This window comes from Anser anser (assembly GCF_964211835.1).
Source record: "Anser anser genome assembly, chromosome: 4".
Lineage (NCBI taxonomy): Eukaryota > Metazoa > Chordata > Aves > Anseriformes > Anatidae > Anser > Anser anser.
This window is the reverse complement of record NC_139724.1, coordinates 34164924-34181573: the sequence shown is the minus strand read 5'-3', so window position 1 is coordinate 34181573 and position 16650 is coordinate 34164924. Positions and strand designations below refer to the sequence as shown.

At 36.7% G+C, this 16650-nt stretch overlaps 1 protein-coding gene across 3 annotated transcripts in view; it reads right to left on the bottom strand.

The window, feature by feature from the left end:
* The window catches only part of LRBA (LPS responsive beige-like anchor protein), a 397026-nt gene that overhangs the window by 243747 nt on the left and 136629 nt on the right, over nt 1-16650 (bottom strand). The window lies entirely within an intron of this gene.

The following is a 16650-nucleotide window of genomic DNA, read 5'->3' as shown; positions in this document are numbered from 1 at the left end:
CCAAAAATCAGCCCATACGTCTGAGAGCATTGTCCAAAAGCTTCTTGAACTCCAGCAGGCTCAGCACTGCGACACCAAGGCTGGGGAGCCTGTCCTGGTGTCCAACCACCCTCTCGGTGAAGAACCTTTTCCAAAGAGCCAACCTGACCCTCACCTGTCCCAGCTCCATGCCGTTCCCTTGGGTCCTGTCGCTGTCCCCAGAGAGCAGAGCTCAGCGCCTGCCCCTCCGCTCCCCTCGTGAGGGAGCTGCAGGCCGCCATGAGGCCTCCCCTCAGCATGCTCTGCTCTGGGCTGAACAAACCAAGGGACTTGAGCCACTCCTCATACATCTTTCCCCATCATCATAGGCCTCCTTTGGAAGCTAACAGTTTTGTGTCCTTATATTGCAGTACCCAAAACTGCACACAGTGCTCGAGGTGACGCCACACTAGCGCAGAGCAGAGTGAAACAATCCCTTCCCTTGACCAGTTAGCCATGTTGTGTCTGACGCACTCCAGGGTACAGCTGGCCCTTTTGGCTGCCAGGGCACACTGTTGACTCAACTTACCACCAGCCAGAACCCTCAGATGCCTTTCCACAGGGCTGCTCTCCAGCCTCTCATCCCCTAGTCCGTATGCATAGGCAGGGCTACTCCATCCTAGGTGCAAAATCTGGTACTTGCTCTTTTTAAGCTTCATGCGGCTGGCGACTGCCCAGCCCTCTAGTCCATCAAGATCTCTTTGCAAGGCCTCTCTGCTCTCAAGGGAGTCAACAACTCCTTTCAAGTTAGTATCGTCAGCAGACTTAGTACACTTTTGAGTCTGGTGTCATCCAGAACATTTATAAAAACATTAAAGAAAACTGGCCCTAAACAGGAGCCCTGCAGAACCCCACTACTGACCGGCCACCAGGCCTATATAACCCCATTTACAATAACCCTCTGAGCTCAACCCATCAACCAATTGTTTAACCACCACATTATGTGCTTGGCTAGCTGTATGCTGGACACTTTGTCCAGAAGGATACTGTGAGAAACAATATCAAAAGCCTTGATGAAATCCAAAAAGATTACATCAGTTATTATTTATGATGCCATAACCTTGGCATTACTACTTAGACCCATAATTTAAAGAATTTTTGACAAGAAACAGTTTCTTGACACTAAGGCACAAAGAAAAAAAAAAGTATGATATCCAAAGCACTTGGACTGCTCATCTTTATAGTCACTATCATCTCCTTCCAAGCTCTATTTCCAAGAAATAGCCATTTTTTATCTTTTTTTTTTCTAGAATGCCAGAGATCTTTGAAGACATATTTTTTTAAAAAGTGAATGAACAAAAGAAATGTAGACATGTAAGGAGGAAAAAGTTGGGAAGGAGTGGTGAGGAAAGTATCAGGAAACCCATATTGTTCCTTATGCAAAACAGAATAGCAAGAACAATTTATTCTTCTAAACAGTAAGACTCATTAAGAATTGACTCTGACACTTCTAATAGGACTTCAGATTAACAGTGAAATCGAGAGGTCTCTCTAAGTCACTTGGCGTCTTCCCTAACACAGTGATCATCTGAAGACTGACTTAACTGACAGGGCTTCCTTTTCATAATCTAAGACCATCTCTTTACAACAGGATTGGCGGATTGGCTCAGTTTTTTTCCTGTATAGTTGAGAGTGGAAAATCAGTAGGTGGACTCTTTCTGTAAACCTTTTTTTTTTAAATAATCGGCAGGGGGGGGGGGGAGAAAAAGATTTTTAAAAAATCTATTATAGTGATTTCCATTTAAAAATCTAACCCAGGAAAGTTAAGATGAAGAGCTGAACTGCCTATCCTACCCCCCTGTTTTGCAATGTGAAAAGACTTGTCAGTTGCTATTAAGAATTCGGATTAGCGTTGTTTCCTTTCCTGGAAAATTGTTTAGGTCTACTCAGAAATAAAAGGCTACTGTTATAAAAAGTTAACAGGAATACTGTCCATCAGCGCTTTCCAGTTTTCCGCCATGTTCCCCCCTGGATCCCAGACTGACTTCAAGCATTACGTATCTATCATAAGATAAAGATGTTTTCACAATTTATTTGCAAAATTCTTCTTCAAACAATTACTGTTTCTACAACCATCACTCACAGAAGTATATTTCAGCAAAACAACAACATTTTGTATTCAGAACAAAGTATTCTCAATGAAAGAATGAAACTTGCATTGGAATAAGAAATATCGACTCTGGATGACTATTACACTAGATGTAATATTTGCCACTACTTTCTCAATAATATTATAATAAATGAATGAGAAAAATAACCTATGTGACTAAGAAATAAAAGTAACATTGAAAACCTTTATTTTAAATGCCTTCAAACTGTACTGGTGGGCTTGACTAAATGTTTCAGTATCTTCACGTGAAATACATACATATTACTTTCTACATTGCCAACAAAGTTGTTTTTCATAGACCACCTTCATGAACATCGAAAAATAAACCTAGTTGAATGAAACATTCTCTTGCCTAAGTAAATGAGGAGACTGCTTTAACTACAAAATGAGAACATGCATACTACTATTTGTTTGGAAGCAAGCTAACAACAAGTGTATCTATACCTGATGTAGTCAAGAAGCCATAGGTCAACACAAGAGTTAAGTAGTCAGTAACATCTGTAGGTCAGGGATGCTATGGCTTTTAGGCACATCCAAACCTGTTCTAGGGTTGCAAATAAATCTAACATGAAGGTACTTGCTCTCTCTTTTATGGAAATATCAGCATGCAAGCAGTTGGAATAAATCCTCCAGTTAAAAAGCGAACTTTATTTTTTAAAGCTGGTAAGGTTCAGAATATTCAAAATAAAATATAGTTGAAGACATACACATAAATGCATTCAGCTACATATAGTATTTCAACGGGTCAGTAAAAGATAGCATATTGCAAGTACGCAAACGTATATGGTAGATTTTCATACATACAGCTACAGAATAAGATTGCTTCATAGATTCACTTCTAAATTTTTATTTCAACCATTAACCATTATCAAAAAGGGAAGTTTTTATAAGTAGCATAAACAGTAACATCTTAATACCTGTATGCACTAGTTTACTATAGTAAACTATAGTAAATTCAGATCTGCAGAGGTTTCACATGAAATCCATCTGTAGCCAAGTGGGATGGTTTCAGCCCAACAGCCTGAACCCAGGTCAGTCATAAGGAGTATTTGTAGCTCAAGTGCTTTTGCCAGGAAAAGGAAAGAACTAAACATGCAGAATTGAACTAAAATACAAGGAAAGTATCGGCATTCCTGCTACAAACATGCTTCTCACATAATAATAATAACAACAACAACAACAACACCACAAACAAGTCAAATTGTATTTGAGAGAATATCCAAAGCTACTGCCAAAAGACTGCCAAATATATCTGGGCTACAAATGACAATGTATTGGATCAAAAGTTAACACCCATTTAGCAAGCAGATGCATATTTCGTCCTTAATGGAGGCCTGAAAAGAAGAGTTCACTTTATTCTGGATGCAGGTATCAAAGCAGATCTCACAAAGCAACATAGGCGCATCATCTAAGGATCTTTTTCACATTAAGAATCCTATTAGAAGGAAAACACTAAAAGGTAATTGAATTTCCCTCAGTTATCTTCATCTCTGTCAGCTCCTGCTACAATAACTTACTCTCCAGAGCAGAGATAACTCAATTCTGTCCAGCAAGCATATGTTATGAATCTCCAAAGCAAACTTGTCTAAATCATTCTGGTCTTCTATCAAGGTTGGCTGTGGATATGAACTCTGACAGAAAGCAAACAAATTTATTTTTATCTTTTCAATAATTCACTTCCCTGTGCCTTGATGGAAGAATCCAAAGACATAAATGCTTCCAGTAATTCTGGAATTATAAAGACTGGTTGAAAATGTTTTATCTGTAACTTAATGTTATTATAAACTGTTTGATTCACCATTCTGTTTTAGCAGAAACAGAGAAGAGTGTCACAGTACTTTCAGGTTCCTGTAGGTATACAAAAACTTGAACTACCATGTCATGTTACATTCATATTTTTTTTTCAGAAGGGTTTTGACATTTGTATTTTTACACTCAATGCAAATATTAATTTTACAAATAACAACAACAAAAGTATACCCCAAATTTTTATTACATCAAAGCTCTTAAAACATCTGTAAGTGCAAATTCTCTAGTTATGGAAGCAAACTACTTGGATTTTAAAAGTCATTAAGCCCTTAGGAAGGCATAGTCACTTATCTAGGTCAACTTCACAAAAGAACAGCAAAACAAAGCAGCCAAAAGAAAGGTAAATGACAAGAATAAGAAAAGCTAATTCCAGGAGAGACGATAAAATAATGTTAAGGTTTTAGTCCAATTTTAACACTAGCTCTATAATTCCTGTCAGTTCATTCTGGTTTCAGGTTGTTCAACAGATATGTTAAAATAAATAAACAATCACAGGAATGAATGAATAATACATAAGTGACAAAAGTTTGTTGTTGACACTAAGTTATTCTGAGTTGTAAAATCACGAAGGAGCTGTGAGGAACTGGAGAAGGACCTTGAAAGATCAAGTCATCATAGGAACAAAACACAGGAACTTCTTTGTAGACAAAAGAAATTTAGGAGAGAATCTGAATTTACATCTAAAACAATGGGGTTTGAGTTCACCTCTATCTTCACTCCTCCTTTTTGCCATAATGAGATTTCAGTATAACGAGAGAGAATTTTATGAAAACGTAAGCTTCGTATGGGATAATATGCAAACATGCAGGAATTAAATAAAAAATTAGGAATCACTAAGAAAAGGTAACACTACCAAAAAAAATGTGCATTTATAAATTCCTAGTGTATCCACATCTGGAATGCTGTGTGCAGTTTTGGGTCTTCCATCAGAAAATACAACAGCACTAAAACACGTTTTGGAAGGCTCCAGAATTGGAATCACTGCTATAGATGAAATAACGATGTAAAAGTAGGATTTTTCAAGACTGTGAAGAACAGGACTCAGGAGGAATAGGAGAACCCTGTTAAATCATGTGGTATAAAGGACCCTTTCTAAGGAAGCCTTTGTGAGTGAGTTCTATAGTTCATTACAAGATTGTCACCAGGAAAACAGCAGGCCGAAGACAGGGCATGTACATGCTGAGAAGGTAGCATGTGAAAGTTTCCCAAGTTCTGGTAAACTCTAGGGACTTGCAGCCTTGCTGTATCTGCAAAATCTGATCAATTGATAATACCATAGATCTGCTGAATCTGTACACCACGACTACAACACACTAGCACCAGCAGCAGGTTGTGTTACTCAAACAAGATCCAAGAGGGATGCTCTGCTCTGTACAGATAACATTACAGGTGTGTGCGTATACATACATACATACATATATATATTCATCACATATGTATGATGAAGCAAAGAACCCTCTGCAGGAGTTTCTGAACTTCATCCCAGAAGCCACTGGCTCACCACTAAAACCCTTCACTTACACTTGTTACAGTACACAGATGAAGACAGCTTTCCAACTGTTGCTCCAACCGTAAACGTCTAAGCGATGGGGTTGTGTGAAGTCATGAACTATTAACAGCAAACGCTTTATTCTATTAACATCAGTGTAATGAATGAAGTGTGTCCAAAAAATTTTGGTTTGTCTGTGCCCCCTCCAACTCCAGTCCCTACCAGAGAAAAGGTATTTTATAACACAAGTGTGAAACTAAGATGCCAGTACAATTTGTGGTTAACTCAGTGAGACTCTTTGCTTCAGAGTATTGCGACAATTAAGTCTATGTGAATTTACCATGCAAATGAGGGAATGATCCCTTAAGGGATACTGAGCAAGAATTTCTGGCACCACAAGGATCTGAAGTCCCTGAACTGCACAAGTGTGAGAGTGTAGTCAGGGAAAAAGTTACTATGCTTGCCCTTTTAATAAATTCTTCCCTAAGTATCCACTGTTTGAGATAGGATGATAAACTCAATTGAGTGTGATTATTCTTACTCATTCATATTCCAGTAGGAATTAATCTTCCAACAGACACAAAGTGGAACTACTACGATGATCTAGAATATGCAGACACCATTTTAGAAGAAAAATAAAAGAGTAAAACTCATTTATCTTAGGAAAATGAAGTGAGATGTGATAAACAATAGATTCGAAAAAATAAGAACAGCTACAGAAAAAAAAAGTATTGAAGCCAAAAGATAATCATCATATAATAACAAATATCGTATCATATATAATGTATAATCATATAATAACAAGAAATTAGATAAAGGTTACAGTTGAACAGAATACACAGGTACAACCTACCCGTTGGAATACTGAGAAAAAAACACCTTCAGGCGTTCAGACACTGTAAATCTCTGTGACCTTGTCAGCACCAATATCAGAATTGTTTTAACACAATATCTTTCTCACTTAGGTCAAACCTATCTACGAGAAAGTACATTGGAGAGATGAATACTGTCATCAGTGTTTTTTCTTGAAAGCTGAACAACCCGTAACATTGTTCTTAAAGAAGTACATAAGTAATGCAAGTTACCTTTGGACAGAAATTTTAGAAGAAAGTTTCCAATCAAACTATTGTTGTTCCTATCCAACAATAGGACACTTGCTTAGTCAATGTTAGAAATTGACACTACGTACAAAATCTATTACTTCAATCACAGCATTTTAGAATCACTGCCTGGCATAAGCTTCCACAAAAGTCTGTACATAAATAAGGTAAACACTACTGATTTATGTTTCATGAATAGGTGAGAACAACAACATTTCTGATGGGAACATATAATTTGAAGCAAGAAATTTCTTGGCTAGCTAGCTTAGCTTTTAGATCATGAACATAAAAAGATGCAGCCAAACACAGAAATAGTTTTTATGGACAGCACAAAAACCTGTATAAAAAGATACAATATTAGAGGTTCAAAGGAAACGTATGCCTCCCATCAAAAGGCTTTTCAAAAGACCAAAAAAAAGCTGGAATAGTTAAACTGCAGAGAAAGTAAGGCTGTAAGAAAATGTTGTTCTTCAAGAAGCCTGTTCAAACAAGGAAAATAGAAAGATGTGTCAACTATGGCACGTTAGGTTTAAAAACGAAATGAAGCCGGCCAAAAGAGCTGGAGGAATACTTGCAAAAAGGCATAAATGGCACTAATAAGTTATTTTTCAAACAAATCAGGAAAACTAAGCCTGCTAAGGTATCTGTAGCGCTAATATATGATCAAAGGATAAAAAGAGCTCTTGGAACACAAGACCACCACAGAGAAGTGCTAGTAGAGAAGTTACAAAAGACAACTAGCAAGTGACCAACTGTCATTTACTAGACAATATTCACTCAGGTGATCTACAAGAACTTGGGGATGAAAGCAGCTGAGCCGTTAGCTACAGCATTCTTGTACGGATTGCCTCAGTGCCAGAAGAATGAAATGCGCCAAATGGACTCCAGAGGACAGCAGGGAACTAAATGGCAAGAACTCTGAAATTTGTAAGATACAAATAAGTAGATGTGTTTAAAAAAAAAAAAAGCAACGGAATAAACACACTGGCAAGAGTCTTGATGGCTATTGTAAAGGGAAGTCATGCTTCATTTCCTTGAATGAGTCACTGGGGATGCAGACAAGAAAGATCCAGTTTATAAAGTCTGCTGTTTGAATGCCAAAAAGATATTTAAAGAAAGTCAAGAAGCTGTAGAGTATGAAGGAACGTACTTGTGTGGATAAAAATTAATTAAAACACAGGAAACAGGCTTAAAATAAGAATAGTCTTTGAAGTGGAAGGAAATCACCAGTCAAATCCCACTGTGTTATTAAACATATTTAGACATGACTGGAGTCAAATTTTCCTGGTAGTTCTGAATAATTTAGGGTAGTGAGGAAAAAACACAAACATAAAAAATGCTGACTGGGGGATAAGACAATAGGTGAAATCCATACTAATCTTTGTGCAAAGTGTGATCCCTGCCATCTGGGTAAAACCAGGGAAGCATCCCTATATAATTGCACTGTTCTTACACTTGTCCCTAGGTACATACTATTCGATGCTGATTAAAATAGGATACTGAGTTTGATGGACTTTTGGCCTAACCCAGTATAGATATTCTTACATCTCAGCATACAATTCATCTGCACAGAAGAGGAACTTTATTATGTAGATGAATAAAAAAGGCATGGAATTTCCAAGTGGATTGTGTTAACATCATAAGTGACTTTGGATTTTGACTCGAAACAAAGTTCAAGTCACTCAAAGATACCACCATCTAATAAGATGTTCATTTGAGTATTTGAGCAATTGCCATCACAAGACAGTGTTCACAAATAATTATCTGTGATGCGTGGAACTGACATACACAAATCCTGCACATATTAATATGAGAGCAGACATTCATAATTCTGTACTTATTTCCTAACACACCACCTCTTAAAAGTAGCTCATTAAGTCAACTGTTGTGGAAGATGTATTCCACAGTATATATTTTTTATATTTTACTTCTTTTTGGGAGGGGAATAATTTTACTTTGAGAGTTATACTTTCAAAATTGTTAAGTAGCAAGCTTGAAATGGAGCTGTGTTACTTAAAATTGGTAATTAAAAAGCAAAAACAACAAATGGAAACCACTGCTAATAAAACACTGTTCAGGCATTACCTTATTTATGTCTGAGTCTTTTAAGCATACACTAATGGTTATTCTAGATTTTATGTGGTACCTGTGATTATGGATCTTACAAACAAAAAAAACAAACAGTTAAGATGCACTGACACAGCAAAAGATAAGTACAAAAGGAATGCCTGTTGCCATCAATCCAGCAGAATACAGAGCATAGAAACAGCATATAACACTCCTCTCCTTTCTTCTAATTACTCCATTGTATTCATGTCTATTCTGCTTCAATTCAACCATTAAACTAGCAGGGCAATACTGTAAAATGTAAGTGGTTACAGGAATTCAGTCTTTGGCTCCTTCTGGCAGAGATTTATTTATTTATTTATTACCTTTAAGGTTTTCACAACCTACAAATGCTAAACAACAAGACTTGTGGATCATGTTCCATTCAGCCTTCCAGGGTGAAGGAGAGTAGATTAATTAAACTCAGTGATAATCTCTAGTGAAAATAATCAGCTGTAACAATACTTACACAAGGGGATAAAAAGTTTTTAAAGCAAAGGAAAGTTGATCATTAGCAGGAAGTGAGAAATAAGTAGATGTATTAAATACGTAAAAGCAACAAAAAAAGCTGAAACCTCACACAGTTAGGATCGTAAAAAAACGAGCAGAAAACACTCATAACCATATGACATTCCTGAATATTTTTCAAATTAAATTGACTATATAAATGAAACAACAGATTATAAAACATGGAAGAATCTTGACATGATACTGCTAAATAATTACAAAGCAATAAACTTAATTTGCATCAGAAAAACTAGAACAGGAAATTATTATATGAAATACCTACAGCTATAAGCCTATTTCATATCTATATTCAACAGATTTTAGAGGCCAAGACTTATTTTTGTTGAATTCAATTCCCCATTTTTTAAGAGTAAACACAACAGTTAAATTAAATATATGTAATTCACAGAATCACAATTATTTAATTACTTCTATCCATTCTTTTGTTTACATATACACTTTCTATTTGCTTTTAAAACATCAAGAAAAATAGATACTTTGCAATTCCTATAAAAACTGAACAGCCTGTTAAGTACTAACATAAGAATGAACCATAGCAGTTTTCTCCTGCTTAGCTGAATACGTAACTTGTACATTTGTAACCCTCATTTTAAACAGTAAAATATCATGATCAAGTCTAATTTTTCAAAGAAATTTGGTAATCTCTTCAGTTTGTAGCATTTGTCAAAAATATCCAAAAAAGGTAATGAAAATAACATTACTTTGTTTCATCAGAGAAGTTTATAGGAGGTTCTCAAATAAAATTTCTGTTTTAAGCTTGTTCAGAAACAAAAATATTATATCCTTGATAGCTCTTAGACATATTGTTTGTGTTGTATTTTGATTTAAATGTGATATAACAAAAAAGATGTCAGCATTCTAGCGCAAGTTTTCATTCCTTTTTCTCCCATTGCTTAGTAAAGCAGTGCATAAGAGAAACCACAAGTTTTCATTCCTTCTTTCATAACCAAGCAATACTTTATTCCCACAGTTCCCAGAGCACAGGGAAGATGTTATAATGTTCAAGCACAAAGTGAATTCTCATTTCACTATTTTTTGACTCATGAAACAAGAAATCCAAAGAATTCCCACCTCAGGAATATAAGAAACTTAATTTTCCAGTTTGGGACTTGTCAACACATTGTAGCAGCACAAAACTAGTTAATCCTTCAATGGAAGAAAAAAGTGTTCCATGCTCAGCACTGAAGAGTTTTCAGTTTTTACAGTAGTTTAAAAAATGCGTTTAGAAATTGAAGAAAAAAATTCTTTCTTCTACCAAAAGATGGTGGTATAACGCCTGACCTACCCAGTGCAAAAGGTAGCGTTTATTTAAAAATATAATTTTTTGATAGAATTAAGCCCATACATAAAATACGTGTAAAGCCGTATTTTTGTGCAAAGGTACGCTGAACTTCCATAACATTGCAAAAATGAAATGTGACAATACAAAGGACTATAACTTTCGGTTACATTACTACAGGTAGCCTACAACTTGCACTATCCATTATCTCCATAAGTTCTGTAAAGATTAATTGCTGATAACCCACCCTACTAGACAGAATACCAGTTGAAAACATTCCAAACTATTTTTTCCATTAAACAAGGTCATTGCCATTAAGCATGTTGAATAAAGCTTTGTATAAAACAATGTTGCAAGAGTCACAAAAAGGTTATTTGATGCATGAGCTCTGTAACAAAACAGCCTTTATTTAAAAACACTGGAAAATTATATGGAGAATAGAGATCCAGTCAAGGGTTAGAACTTTCTTTCCCACAGTTAACTATCATCTACAGAAATTAGGAAGACACCAATTACCTTTTCATAATTCTTTCAAGGTCTCTAAAACATTCTCTTTGACTTTGGGATTTGCTGCCACAACTGATTTGCAATACTTCCTAGCTACTTCCTCTGATACAAATTATCATTAAATGTTAGCCAGTGTTTAGTTACACCAAAGGGAAGAAGGTACAGAATACACAAGACTGTCAATCAACTGAACCACTGTATTTTGTTTTCTGCCAAGGAAAAAAAAAAGCTACAACCAAGTCACTAGCAGAACACTTGCCAAGCCTTCTATCTTACCTCTGTCAAGGCAATACTTGTATTAACATTGAGATTCTTCTCTCAGCATAAGCCATAAAATAAAACATTCAGTTTATTACAGCTAAACCACGGCCTATAAATTGATACTGAATAAGAATTAAAACTATGAGGAAGTCTAACTCTTCCGCATGAAAAAACATAACTGAACAGAAAGGCCAACAAATTTTACAGCAGCTGGAAATGCTAGATTTAATTATTGAAGAGAAATCATGCAGAGAAGTTAGCTGCCTAGCATGATTTATAGCAAATGCAAAGGGAAAGCCACATGAAATTCTCAGTTAATCAACAGAAACGGCCAATAACAAGAATGCCAGCACTTTTTATTTCTAGGTACAATGAAAATTTGAAAAAGTACAACTAAAAAGCCCAGAGAATGACAACACCAGACAAAATTTTAAAATGGCACTTTGAGGAGGCAGGTTACTTTTTAAATTATGGAAGCAGTTAAATTTTACTGCAAGAAATGACCAAAGATGATTCTGTGAGGAACAGTAACCAAGGGAAGAATCCTTGTGTTTTAGACAATTTCCAGAAAATTGTATTGTGCTACTCAATGCTTCTCTATACACACAATATGTAGCAATATGCATGGTTCAGTATAGTAACTCCCACCATCACCCCCATTTTCCAATTTCTTCATGTGAATCTTTGAGGGGAAAAAAAAGACATTGCTGGAACTCATCAAAAATACACAAGAACTGAGATGTGATATCACAGGTTTTGGTCAAAATTCACTAGCACTATCCAATAGCAAATTAAACCTCTGTCAGAAAGATGAAACTTTATGATGCTTAAATATGCCAGACCTAAAACACTTGCTAGTTTACATATTTAAAATTCTATAAATATGTATATTCGCACACAAACACATGAAGAGATTTATACAAGACAGGATGCATATCCAAGACAATGGGCACTCTTGTCATAAATTATAAAATAAAGTCAATTACAGCACAAAATTCCCTCCCCCTCCTCACACCAAATCCAATTATTCTCGTAGGCCCAACTCTGCAGCAGTCTGCACACATAATCTAAGACAGTGCAAATCACCAGATTTTTCAAGGTCATTTATAGAAAGCATGCTAGGTGGTAACATGAAATTAGCTGGCAGAATTCAAGCATAAACAAGTTCCTCTTCAGGTCTTTCAGCTCTACCAAAACTCAGGGTGAGATTTTTACAAATGCCTAAGAGACCTGTGCATAGAAATGACAGAGACACTGGGCAAAATGTAAGGTTTTAAGTGTTACAAGGTTATAAGTTGCATTAGGAATGCTTACATTTCCACATTCACTGTAAAAATGCGTGCTTCACTGCCACCTCACTAGAGAAATGTGTGTAATATTGCTTCATCAAGCTTGTCTGAGGTTTAATCATACTGTAAAACTGTAAGTACCTCAGCTCCTCCTGTAGCCTCCCCATATGTCTATGTTCATAGATGTAACTACCTATAGAGTTAACAGTGAAAACGTAGGTGAGGGATCAGGGGAAAAAAAGGACATAAGACGGACTGTATTCAACCATAGAAGACCTATCCTTCACCTCCAAAATACTGTCTATTTTGTCTTTTTTTTTTTGCAACAGCTTCTAAGTTTCAAGCTTAGAAAAAAAGATAGTATAACTTATTTGCTTATAATTCCCTATGGTACTTATAGTATCTTCTATTAAAAAAGGCATGACCAGGAACTCAAGAAAAGGGCTTTTTTTTTTGTTGTTGTTTTTTGTTTTTCTGCAGACTGCTGAGGCATAAGGTGGAGCCCACCAAAAAGGGCAAGAGATTGCATCTTCCTAGAAAGAAGCTAATCACCTCCTGTTTGAAGAAGTTTCTGGCATGGAGGACTGCAGAGGCAAAGGAGACATAGATCAAGGGAGTCCGCAACGCAAACGGAGAGATTCCTGACAGAAAGAACACAAAAACAGCCAAGACGGCAGACGCCTTCCCACCAGAAACAGAAGTAGATATGCAGATTTTGCTGCTGCTCAAGACACTTCAAGTTCCTTAAAAAGAAAGATTTGCCTTGAAGAGACATAGGGAGGAAAGATTTCTTTTCAAATCTTTTCAAAGTTTAAATCTATCTGCTTCAGGCTCTCACAATTTCCTCTCTATCTAATGCAACAGCATAAACTGAACAGTATGCCAAAAAAAAAAAAAATCTCACTCTTCTGGTACCCTATTTTATAGAAAGGGCATAGACATTTTCCTGTCAACGTTCTGGTCCCCCCACACGGGATCACCGTGAAGAAAGGCCCCATCAGATCTCATGTGGCAAAGTGAATATGCCCCATTTGCTGCTGCTTCTCTCCTCCTGGCTCTGAAAGAATTGACTAGTGAACACTTCTCCATGAATTTTTGGCAAGAAAACATCCCCTCTCAGCCCTGTGCAACTTCTAAAATGGCACGACATAGTTTGTTGCATCACATTTCCAGAGTGGACTTGTTCAGCTAAGGACTGCCTCTCCTTTGATGAAGAACTTCTTATTTTCCTAGTTTGTTCCTTCCTTCTACAAGGGTCATCCTTACCCCATTTATAACAAATATTCTATAATTTATAACCATAATTATATATAACAATATACAACTACACAACTTTGTTATGAAGCTTGTCTGAATTTCCATTTTCTTTCTTCTGCCTCTGGAGGCCCCAAATACCAGACTTCAAACTTTTAAATGGTGATGAGATATTTTGCCTTTCATTTTAAAACTGCCATTGCCCTTCAAAAGAGAAGGAAAAAAGAGTGAAAAGAATGTTCTCCAGTAAATTCTGTAAGACTACACTGCTCTATCACCATGGTGCATACCTGTCCAGAATCCAATGTTCATATCGCAAGGCTCATCTTCGTCATGACTTTTAGGACTGAATAAAAATGAAAAATGGGTAAGAGTTCTTGCCACATTTCTCAGCTGTCTCTGGATCTTTATCCCTCAGTGAACCAGCCTCATCTCTTTCCTCCCCAAAGCACAGGTGGCAAAGCTTGCTTCTGATCTGAACCATCGATGCTTGTCCAAAGCAATTTTTTAAACAAGTTGCAGCTTTCCAACTAGCAATTACCAAAATCACAAAGTGTTTTAAAACGCAATTAAAAATGCAATTGTATACACCATTCTTCAGGGCTAAGCACTATAGGATCACATTATTTCCCCCCAAAATGCTTAAACTTTTTGTTGTACAAAGGATCCGTTCACTTTCTTCAACTATAACAGCAGGGAAATTCCCTACCTTAGGATGGCAATGGTACAAAACATTTCCATTAAATTTAAAATATAATTGGAAAAATTCACAGTAGAAAAATCACAATGCTATTTATGAAAGACATGACCTTTGGTTAAGGAAGTCCCTGACCCACAGATCTCTATATGATAAGACAGTATTTACAAAAGTGTGACCTATCTGCTTCCTTGTACAATTGCTCCTTTCTAGTTATATGCCATGGCAGATAGGATATTGCTTTTAATGGACCAAGTACAGTCTCTCTCATGACCAGAGTAACACCACCTCCATTCCAATAGGAATTCACTTCTCAAGAACAGATGGAAGATGCAGCAAATCAAGGAAGTCGGTGCATGCAGAAGACCAAACCACACCAGTCATGCTAGTCAAAACAGTCTTTTTGCTTAGGGCTCACAGTCTGCTACTCTGCATCCTCACATGTCCTCAAATGGGAGAAATGAACCAGATCAAAGGCTGTATAAATTGTTTTGAAAGCCCCTTTTCACTTACTTGCTAGTCCTTCCTTTCACATGCCTGTAAGTCTGTCATGACATGAGTGTTAGGACTAAAATACAGGCATCAACATTCACACAAGAGGAACATACCTACCAATTACTTTACAAAGCATGTCTGCAGCCCAGCACAAACCTGTTCCCATTAAGGGATGGAACAGCTCCAATCAAGTCACCTGACAGTGCCTATTTCTGGGCACGACAGAAGAAAGGAAGGCTATTTCTATAGCCCTGAGCACCATTTTAAAAGGCTATAAGGAACAGAGTGACTAGAAAATGCCACTGTGTTACAACAAGCCAAGCACAGTAGACAGGAAGCATGCAAAACAGACCAATCCATAGATACAACACGATACACAAGAATTTCTCATCACTGATATGATACCTGCAAATTCTACAGAATGAAAATACCTGTTCTCCCTTACACACACACACACACACACACAGAGAGAGAGAGAGAGAGAGAAACAAACTACAAACTACCATAATTCTGAGTGAAGCATGCCACAGACCTTAGTGGAATGCTAACTTCACCAGATTTCTTATTAAAGCATTTAGTAGAACCAAACAGTTGCATATCTTGGTTTTTATACATCTGCAGAAGTGATATTAGACCTGCTTTTTTCCAACACAGTAACAAAACCAAGATCAGTAAACAGACTGCTGCTATTTTAGTACACTAGTTTCTGTTTAAGTTCAACCTGATGAGCTAAACCCCTTGAGCCATCATATTGAGATAGCACAGATTCAAAACAGCACCAGCTTGAAAATTATCAACCGACTCTTATCCTAGAGAATTAAATCACAGCAAAACTCAGAGCTGTATTAAAAATCTAAGTGGATGCTCAGTGTAAATTTCTTCCAGATATTACGAAAAGGTGTTCCAAGGCTGAAATAAGGCTAATAGAGAAGTTGTCACTGAAATGCTGTGCTGGTTGATAGCTCATATTTACATGACAGAACCCTATACTTCACACAGATTTTTCTCACATACCCACACCTTTGTGTATAGTTTGCATCTCAAGAAAAAAATGAGCTGTTCATGTAATCAACGATGCCATGTCACGCATGGAGCTTCTGCATAAATCCAGAGCAAAAGATGTCAAGCATGTCCCCCTCCAATGATTATCAGGCAAGGAAGTAAAAAGATGCACTTTTCATCTCCACAGGACTGTCGCCAAACCCTTGATGTAATAAATGAAACATGCCTGCTATTTCACCATTGCAAAATGGTACTGTAGATATCTTACAACATCTCTGTTTTCAGGAGGGGGTAACTAGGTCTAGATGAAGTGCAGATATGTTATTAAACAACGCACAGCTTGAATCCTGGGGCCAACACAGATGACCTTTAGAACATAAGCACTGTCTAAGACAAATATGCTTTCATCTTTGGGGAGTATTTTTTCAAGTAAAGATTTAAGAGAAAAACAGTTTAGAAATACGTTAAACATAAATGTGCCTTCAATCTCTTAATGCTTCATTTTAAAAACAAAACCACAAGTAGTATCACATGTCAGAAGAAAGACTAAGTACTTTTTAAGCAGAATATTAGAAAATTCAGTGAGATTTAACTTCATTTTCATTAAAACAATCCCATAATTGGAGCAAACAGAAAGGAGCTACGTTAAGTTACTAAGATCCAAAACTGGAGGTATGGCTAAAGTGATTCAGAAAAAAGGCTTGTA